Below are 10,250 nucleotides of genomic sequence, written 5' to 3'. Positions count from 1 at the left end.
TGGATAAGGGCACTCTCGTCCTCCAGCGCGACGGGCGGACTCCTCCTGCCGCCGGCGAACGGCGCTGCCGGCTCAGAGGCGCGACGCCCAGCTCCTGTCTAAGGACGGGAGCGCAGCTCCGGGCGCTGCCACGGCGCTGACTGCCAGCCTGAAGGAGAGGCAGCTCACATCCTCCCCAACCCCCCCCCGTTCGCCTTTCTTTAAAGGGAGATTCAGAAAGTCCCCTATGAACTCCCCACCTCTCTCCCCACCGCCTCCTCCCCTCCCTCTTATTGAAATCTCCTTGAGACATTTATGCGGGAAGTAAAGGCAGCGGCAAGCACGCGGGGTCCGGCAGCCAAAAGGGAAAGCGAAGGGCTCTGTCGCTCGGAGTCAGTAGTTTTTTAGGGGTCGTGACTACGAGGCGTCTCTCCGAGTCGGGTCCGAAGGGAGGGAGGAGGGAACGCAGGGAGGGTCACTCCGCTGAGGCTTTCCCACGGTCACACCACCATCTCTTTAACACCAGGATAACGAAACACCCGTGGAGAGGTAAGAAACTGCGGCAGCCCTGGGAACCATTATTACCGCGGGGTCGTGAGGTGGATAAGCCACTCCTCCCAGCTGGGCATGAGAAGCATTTCATTTGTATAGCTGAAGCCCGCTGATGTGCCTGCCAAGAATTTCCCTGGACATGTATTTTTATGTGCAAGAAAAGAAAAGAAACTACAACAACAACAAAAACCCAACACACCACAATTGACATAATCAGAATTACAGATGTATTAAAACTGCATAGGCATACTGAGCACAGGATGCACACACACAGCCTCTTAACATCAGTTATAGTAACAGTTATAGTAAATGTAGATGTGTGTCTATTTCCTCTTCCCAGAAGGCCGCTTTCTACTGTGTGCAAACAAAGGCTATCACTCTGGTCATGTTCTCAGCTGCACTAGTGAATAGTTTGCCTATTTCTTCCAGTGTTTTGTGTTTTGCTAGGCAATATCAGCGCAGTGATTCATGACAGCCAGAAGAGATAACTCCTACTAACCCTAGAATAAACAAAGAGAAATATATGGGAGATGTGCCTTTAGAATCAGGATCACAAATAATTTAAATGATTAATTATCTCCCCTTTCCTCTTCTTTTCTCTTTGCATGTGTTTTAATTTGACATTCATGCAGTGAATAAAACTTGCTTAGGCCTCTGTCTGCCAACTGAGAGTTGATTCTGTTTCCACAGTTGCTTTGAATTTTGCATTTTCATCATAGAAGTATCACTGAATGGGAGTTTGCAAGAGTAAAAAGTAGGGCACAGTTGACTGTTCCTGCAAGATTTACAAGGGAAACCCCATTTTCTCTCTTCTTTTTTAACCATTTCCAGTTACAGGGGAAAATGTAAAGATGTCTTGGCACATCTCTCTCTTTCGTTCCCCCCCCCCCCTTTTTTTTTTCCCTTTGCATTCCAGTCATTCCTTTTCTGCCCATAAACTGTTGCTCTGCAAGGGTCTGATTCTACACAGCCTGTTCAGCCTGGTTTTCTTTTGGATGCAGGAAAAAATTGTGTCAAATGGGGTCTTCACAGTGTACATTCATGAAAGAGAGCAAGAGCCTCTTTCAGAATGTGTGCTGGAACAGTGAACACTTACTTTTCAGCTGTGGAATACATATGTCTCTGAGAAGGGGACCACAAATCATTGGGTTTTTAAAGGTTCCACATGAGTTGTATATTAATCCCATTTCCCTGGGGATGGATTAATCCCAGCTTCCCAGTTGTGTGGCAACAGAAAATGCTGATGGGGTTGGGGCAGGGGAAAAGGGAGATGGGGAGAGGGAAATTACAAAGATATATCACAGGAATACGAGGCCTAAGTGGCCAGGAGCTGTAAGTGCTTGAGTTTCAGTACCTCTTCTACCTCTGTCACCACCTGTGAGATGAAGCAAATCACATCAACTCCCTGCTTTGGTTTTGTCATCTGCAAAATGGGGATAATGTTGCTCCCTTTGCTCCTACGTGGCCTGGCACACTCTTGTATAAACTCTTTCTCAATTCTACTGAAGCAAAAGGAGCTATGCTGGTTCATACGTGGACAGATGGAAGTAGTGGTTGACCTGGGAAATGTAATAGGGCATGCAAGACAAGTTTATATTCACGTGTAACTCCTTTTCAGTCCTGGCAGATTTGTTGAGCGATGCAGTCCTACAGCCTGGCGCACATTTCTTCCCTACATTCCTATCCAGTGACTAAACAGGAGGAATGGCATGGGCCAAAATCACCCCTAATGGGACTCCAATGACATCAGTCATCTTTATAGGAGCTTTTTGAATGAAGTCAATTGGGTTTTACGATGAGTGAGTTTGGCCACTTGCGTATTTAACTGCTCAGAGATCTGCAGCAGTGAAGGAAGTGTTCCTCGTCTGGCTAAGTATCACTTCTGATGGGGAGATATAGGCTAAGCTGTTGACTTGTTTTGCACAGTCAGATTTGTCTTATTTAAACTTAAGGGTCATCTGAAGCGCCCTCAGCATCCAGTTGAACATAAAAAAACTGTCTCAGCCACCCCAAAATACCGTCAGCTTTCAACAAAATGTTGTGTTTGTTCATGCTGCTCCACACAGCAGTGTGCCACGGATACCCAGCAGATGTGTTTACATGACATAGGGCAGCACTCTACAGAAATATCGGCATGAGGCTTGCAAGGTTCAGCATGGTGCTGTGGTAGAGTTGTTTGGTTCCACCCTTTATTAGGCATAGTTATTCTAGAATTCATGTCGTAGACATTACAATTTTGCCAATTCCAGTTTACATCCCCCTTTAGACAGCTCTCTGGTACTATATTTCCACTGTCAGCAACACTTGATGAGAACACGGGAAAGGGGATTGTCCCTTCCTCTACCAAGGTAGATGAGAGGAAATATAAAGCCATAGTTTTAGGATTGGAGAATCTTCCTTGGCAGGGCCCCTCTCACTGTTGACAGTATGAGGAATGCAGAATTACTTAGAGCTGTTGCCTAAGCCTTAGATTACTCAAATGAGGTAAGATCCATTCTTCTGTATGTGACCTTTGAGCACTTTTCAAATATAAATCCATTATCCCTTGGACAAAATACACCGTTTAAGACCTCTTAGTGCATACCAAGTTCTTATTCTATTTTTGTTAGCATTGCATTTTCATTGGTATTGCATTTTTGAATGGGAGATGACCACAGGCAAATGGAAAGCTTGGAAAGATGACAGAGGTGACAGCATGATTGGTCACTGATTTATTCTTACACGAGCAACAGAATACTCTTGATCTTCTGCATGCACATGCCAATAATTTAAAAATATCCAGACTTTCACAACATGGTTTGTGTACTGGGAGGCATTAGGTTTTTCTCTTCTGTGAATGAACAATAGAAGTTGTTCATGGTTGCACCAGAGCAGACTTTAGCAGAGATCTATTTTTTGATTTACAAGATTCAAGGGAAAATAAATTTTCTAATTCTGTTGAAAAAACCTCTCAGTGATGGTTACTGTCATTAAATTAAGGGACTGTATCCTATTTCCCAGGCAGATCTTTCTATATTTTATGATATATCAAATGACCCATATGAGCATTTGTCTGAGTATATTGGTTCTTGTTCATTCTTTCTGACAACTTTCTAATGCTTTTTATTATATTATTATTTATTTTTTTTGGGGGGGGTTGTTTTGGAATCAAGAGTTAATACTGAAAAGTACAGAGCAATTACTCCAGGATGTATATACAGGGATACTCTTGATAAATTCCGAGGAACTATATCAGAATGTGAAAGATGTATATATAAATATACATTCACACATATATATTCACATGTACACTTATTCATTTTGATGAAGCAAGAGATAATTGGTAAGTATTAGTTGCCTTTGTTTTATCAGTGAAACATATGTTTTAGCAAAAATGCCTGGATTTTTTGGTAGTTTTACTTGAGTCTAGTATTGCACTACACTTATAAAATATTTCTGCTAGCATTATAGTTCCTGACAATGAAGTTATTAAAAAAAACCAAAAAACAAAACAAAGCAGCAATCTGATCAATGACAATGATTACTGAAAGTCTGCAAACAGAGTTTGTCAATACCAATCAGTTACCCAACTTACAAGGTCTATTGAACGTGTGTTCTTATTTTATCTCACAGAGAAAGTGCCAACTTGAACTGCTAGTCCTAATGGGCGTTGTGGTTGTAAAAGGCAACTCAATTGTTCCTCAAGGGTTGAATGTTATATTTATTTTCCTGGTTTGTAATGTGCTTTCTGTCTTTGCTAACTCTTTGGTGCTGGTAATATCATTTGAATTTCAAGATTACATGTGTGAAATAATGACATCTGAGTTTATAGGCTTGTTCAAATCTTTCAGCAGCTGGGCTTGACTGAATCAAGTGGAGCTATTCTATTTTCACAGGAGAAGCTGTGAGAAGAGAATGGAGCCTACTGTTGGTTGTGTTGGAGTCACAGAATTTACATTCCTGAGTCCCACTGACACGTTTTGTCTTTATTTAATTTGTTTCATTTTAGTACTTTGTCTTCTTTCCAATGGATATATCAGCCTGTACCAGGGTTCTCATATGTAGTTTGCCTCTTTTTATTCTTCAGTCCATATTTCTAAGAGTATTCCTTTTTATCACCATATGTTAATACTTCTTCACATGTTCCTTTTGCTTCTTCAGTGCTGCTAGAATTGCTATTGTGCCTATCTAATTTCTTAATTTGTATTTCTAACTCTTCAGCATCTCTTTAATTTACCTAAATGTTGCTGCAATTGCAGTTTTATTTGTCACAACATTGTTCCCATTGACTATTCCAACCTGTTTTTTTCTTTCTTACTTCCTCCACTTGCTCGAAACAACCACATAATTGCCACCTTTGTCTCTTCTCATGACACCTTTTCCCTTTCTTGCCTCATGACTTTGAGCTGGGGCTGTTCAAATCAGATGTTACAGGTGCATGATTAACCTATTTAATAACTTTTGTTCCATGCGTGATTTGTCCAGACACAACACGGCTTTCTTCCAAACATATGTGAAGACATTTGAGTTTATGTGTCTCAAAACTTTTGAGTTTTCTTTAAAATCTATTTATTATTCTCTGGGAATTCATCATCAGGCTACAAAAAGGTCTCAGTTATGGTTTCAGAGGCTAGAGGAGAAAATTTCCCAATACATAATGATGAGCATGTTCATGACCCTGTTGACCTTTATTACCCACCACAGCTTTATATGAAGCTGGTCAGGTACATACCCAGAGGAAGGAACATACAACATCCTGCTAAGCAGGGTGTCAGTGGCACATAACTTTGTAGGGATATTAGACTTTTCCTCTGCACTTTCCCTTCCTATTAATTTCACTTTCAGCCTTCACAAATAAGTAAAACCACGTTTCTTTCCAAGCTTACACAGGCTGCTGAGGCCACTTCAGTGTTTCAGGTCATCTCTATCCCACAAGCTTTCTTCCGTGCTTCTGTGTTGGTTGTCTGATCTGTGTACAGAGATCACCCGTAGTCACCTGGTGACATTTACAGTCTGACCCCCACCTTATCTGATTGGGATATGTTCGTAATGTGGCTGGCTTCACTATCAAGAGGTCTTCAGGAGGGTTTTTCTTTTTCATGTGGAATGGGTTTCGTTTCAACTGAACATGGACAGCTAATTGGATTGGATGCATTTTTATTTCAGAATTGATTGATCTATACTTTACAGAAGTTCCTTATTGCACCCAAAATAATTATTTTCCCCTTCAAATGCTAAATTTTGTACTATTTGCAGTATATGTTGTCTGTGTTTACAGTTTTTTTGCCTTATCTGTTTCTTTACATGACTGTTTCTTGGCTTATATGAGCATTCTTAAAAAGTACATAATATAAGCAGATTGGCTATAAAATATGGAATCCTCACACCTTTGAGAATGCCTTTCATTGACTTCCTTGAAACTGCTGGTTAATTTTTGTGATGCCTATTTTGTGTTCTTTTGCAGATTCTTATTTAAAATGCACGTCTCTTGGAAAATATCTTCTTCAACACTTCACAAACAGCTCTGGCTTGCACCACCCACCAAGAGCATTGCTGGTTGTCTATTGATCATCCAGTGAGTTGCTGGATACTGTTGGTATGCCAGATTTAGACTGTGTGCTGAAGACTGCCATATACAGGACTGAGCACACTGTTGGCTTCTGGTCTTAGCAACCAACAAATAATTTAGAGTCTGGATAGCTGATGATCCCTAAAGAAGAATGACTCAACTAGCCCTCTACTGTTGACTTCTTCATTAGCACAGACGTAGATCCAGGCCAAGTACTGGTTTTTCCTCTTGCATTTATTTGGTGGCCACTTGGATACAGCTTAGGAAACAGTTAGTGTTTCTCTAGCAGTTGGGAAATGTTTACTTCCAGCTGTTTATTTCCCTCAGTGGATTAATAAGCCTATTTCAAAGTGCTGCAAAAAGGAAAAATGAGTTTTTAAAAAAGGGAAAAGAAGAACATCTATTGACAGAGTGCTTTCATAAAACTCCCTTTCTCCTTCACCACAAAGGTCTAAAGGAAAGACTCAGAGCTTCCTTGACTTTCCAGTGTGCCTAATCAAATATGTAAATTATCAAGCATAATAAAATAAACTACATAAATTGAGAAAGCAGATAGAGTATCATGGACCACAAGCTTTTCATTTAATGGTTATTGGCCAGATTATCACATGACAGAAATAAGACTAGCTTTCTGAAACAAAAAGTACTCTGTGTAAAACAGTCAGCAGAGGGGACGCAGTGCTTGGTACTCTTCACTCAAAGTCTTTGGGACTCTTGGAGTCTCCTCCTTTTTTCTCTGGAACATTACAGTTTAAGAATTCCATACACACACACACACACACACACACACACACACACACATATATTTAAGCTGAGATCTTATATTTATGGGGAATTTTGTGACTTCTGAGTATGGTCATTAAGGAGAAACATCTACTGTAGAGTGAGACAAACTTCTCAGTCCCAAGTGGATGGCACATACTATTCTGTTCTCCAAGAATGTAGTGTTTAAGTTCCTTTGGATGGAGATCTTGCTAAAGGAAAAGGAACATGTATAAAGTTGCTCATCAAGGCAAAGCTCTTGTTACTGATGGCAGTCCTGTGAGAACAAAGAGTTGCATCCAAAGGGACTGAGCAGTGAACAAGTGAAAAAAGCCATGTATGAATGCTTATTTGCCTGCAACCTAAAGGCCAAGCAACCTATCAGACATTCTGGCTGTAAGTCTGCTCAGTACTGCTGTATTTCTGTGAACCATTCCTGCTACTGAAGAGAATATGGAAGACAAATGATCAAGAGATGATTGGCTAAACCTGGAGGTGTGAATATAGATTTAGGAGTCAGTACTCCAAAGCCAAACTCTAAATTTACCATTTAAGCACCAAGCTAATGGTGTCCCAGTTTTCAGGGTTAGAGTGCCAGAAAGTCCCAATTGAAGTCTGTTGGCTGCAAGTTCTTAGCACTTGCTGTACTGATTTTGGCACTTAAATTCAAGATTGTTAGTTGACTTCAGTAGGGCTACCCAGTTCATAAATCACTCCTTTCATTTGGCCCAATGTTTGTGGATCTCCAGATGGGGAAGAGTGTGACCCAAAGGTGGATTTGGCAACTCCAGTATGCCTTAGGTCAAACATCTGTAAGGAACATGTGTCTGATTTCCTTATGACTTCATCATTTCAGTAGATGGTGTATTCAGTACAACATTATATCTGCTACCGAAATAGCTGAATGCAAATACCAGGAACCTCTGGGAAATTTTAGTTAATAGAAAAATAATCTAAAACAAATTCATCCTGTTATAGAGCCAGGAGAAACGAAATGAAAATAAAAGGAATTAGTGATCTAACTGAGTAGGCACAGAAGTGAATTCTCTCTAGGATTTTCTTTTTAGGTTCTCCAGCCTCCCTCAATTTAATGAGCAAGCTAGATCAACAGCACAGTCTTCTTAAGAATAAATGAACATCACAGATTTACTAATATAAAAGCATATGGGCATTCAGCATCACTCACTCTCTGCTGAGGGAGCTGTGGCATGGCAGCTGTAATATTGGACTCTAATCCTAATTCGGACATTCAGCCTTATGAGTCGACATCACACAACTGCTGTAATGAAAGCCTTAACTTTCTAGATATGAAAGAATAAAGCCATGAAATTAAAATCATTTGATTTAATATAGCAATAAATGCCTTAATGTTAGTTCTAAGAAAGGCTGCTTTCCTGATTCACAGCCAAAAGCTCATTGCAGAATAACCTCTTGGAATACAGGTAATGGATCTTATGAAACAGATCAAATGTGAATGGTTTGCAGGAAGTTCAGAGGTTGAAATGTGTATGTATAAATAATTTGCATATTTATAGAAACAAAAACCACAATAGAAATGAAGAATAGGATATGCAGAAATAAAGTGTATTTATGGTGAAATCATTCACTACATTTGGAGATTTAAGCACTATGTAAAATACTCTCATATTTCTTCCTATAGGCATAAAAAGAACATCTAAATCAACTTATCCTGAATTTTAGCCTGTCACTTGATACTTCTAGTTAAAAAGTCTGGGTGATTTTTTCTTCTTAAATCTAAGAATCCAACTAGGGTTCTAATATATGATCAAATTAATTGAATTCTGCAATATTGAAGCAGCAGAGCTTCGAGTAAAGCTCAGTTCATTATTTTAGCTTTTCTTTCTTTTTTTTTTTTTCATCTTTATTTTTAGTTTATTCTTGTTGGCAGTCTTAAGATATAAACTGAGTTCCATTATTTATCATTATTGACCACTCTATGAGCTTCTGTAGTAGCCTGAAAAGCCAACATGCTTGCACACTGGAAGGTGGTTAAGATCTGCTATGTGGGACATTTTCAAAATGACATACATCAAGCATTTTGCTTTATTTTATAGTGCTGCTGTCAGGAATTACCCAGTCCTGTTGATAACATATGACATTCTTGAAATCAGCATTGATTATGACAGGAATTTATCCTGAACATGCACATATGAACATGTGTCTGCATGGTGAGGTTCTGGAACAGAATGACCAGAGAGGCTGTGGATGCTCTATCCCTAGAGGTGTTCATGGCCAGGTTGGATGGGGTCCTGGGCAGCCTGATCTAGTACTTGATCTAGTAGCTGGCAACCCTACCTGTGGCAGGAGGGCTGGAACTTGATGATCCTTGGGGTCCTTTTCAGCCCAAACCATTCTATGATTCTCCCTGGTTGCATTCATGTGAGGCGTGGGGAACTCCTAGTCTAGATGGGAGGGCTTAGTGTTTTTTCAGCTTTTTAGTGGGTAGTTTCATGATACTTTAAATCTTGGGAGGGATTAGTCCCCACAGATGCTAACCAAGTAATGGAAGATAGTAATTTAGGATTTAACTCTTCCACATGTTCTATTGAAGTGAAGTCAGGAATGATTTACTGGAGAAGAATTTGCTGCAAAATTGGGGTTGCTTTAAAATAAGTAGTAGGAGGAGCTGATTGTACTGAAGACTTCTCTGACTACTTTATGTTATAGGCCATTCCATAATATCCCAAATTGCAAAGCTTTTATTGTTGTTGTTGATTTTTTTTTTTTTTTTAAAATCTCTTTATTATGGAAACAGCTCACAGTAATGGTCACATATCTGCTCACTTGAAGATCATGTTCTACATGTAGTGTCTTGAAGAGATGTGTAAATCAATAGCAGTTGTGATCTAGGTTTAACAAGAAAATGAATCACAACTCTGTTCAGTCTGTCCACTGTTTCCATTTACTATTGATATTTCTATGCACACAGCATTTCAAGCCACATGCTGTTTGGCAAAAGCTGAGAATTTGAAAAGTATATTCAGAATGTATTTTAAGCATAATACTAAATTAGTCAAACTAATGAACAAATATTTGCTATTTGAAAGTATTAAGCAGCTTATGTTGTCCAGATGGTGTTTGCTACGTAAATTGTTTGTAGACAGCCAATATTTGCTTTTCAAACTATCACTGGTTGGACTGAGTGCCTGGCACTATTCCTTTTTTCTGATTAGATGCGTGAGTAATACTTCCAATGAATATTTTTGCAGTTTAGGGTTCTACAAATACATATGTGTTCTTCAAATCTGATGTCTCTGAACATTTGTGCCTGCAAAATTGATGGAAATATTAGCCAAAAGATATTAATTAATGAAATAATCAAAAGGATATTTCTATTCAAAATAAACCGCACTATTTTCCCCAGAGTCGCATGCAGACACCCATTTTC

This window comes from Coturnix japonica, chromosome 3 (assembly GCF_054131305.1).
Source record: "Coturnix japonica strain WE chromosome 3, WE-NBRP24, whole genome shotgun sequence".
NCBI lineage: Eukaryota > Metazoa > Chordata > Aves > Galliformes > Phasianidae > Coturnix > Coturnix japonica.
The sequence above is the reverse complement of the archived record's forward strand: the minus strand, read 5'-3'. Positions refer to the sequence as shown.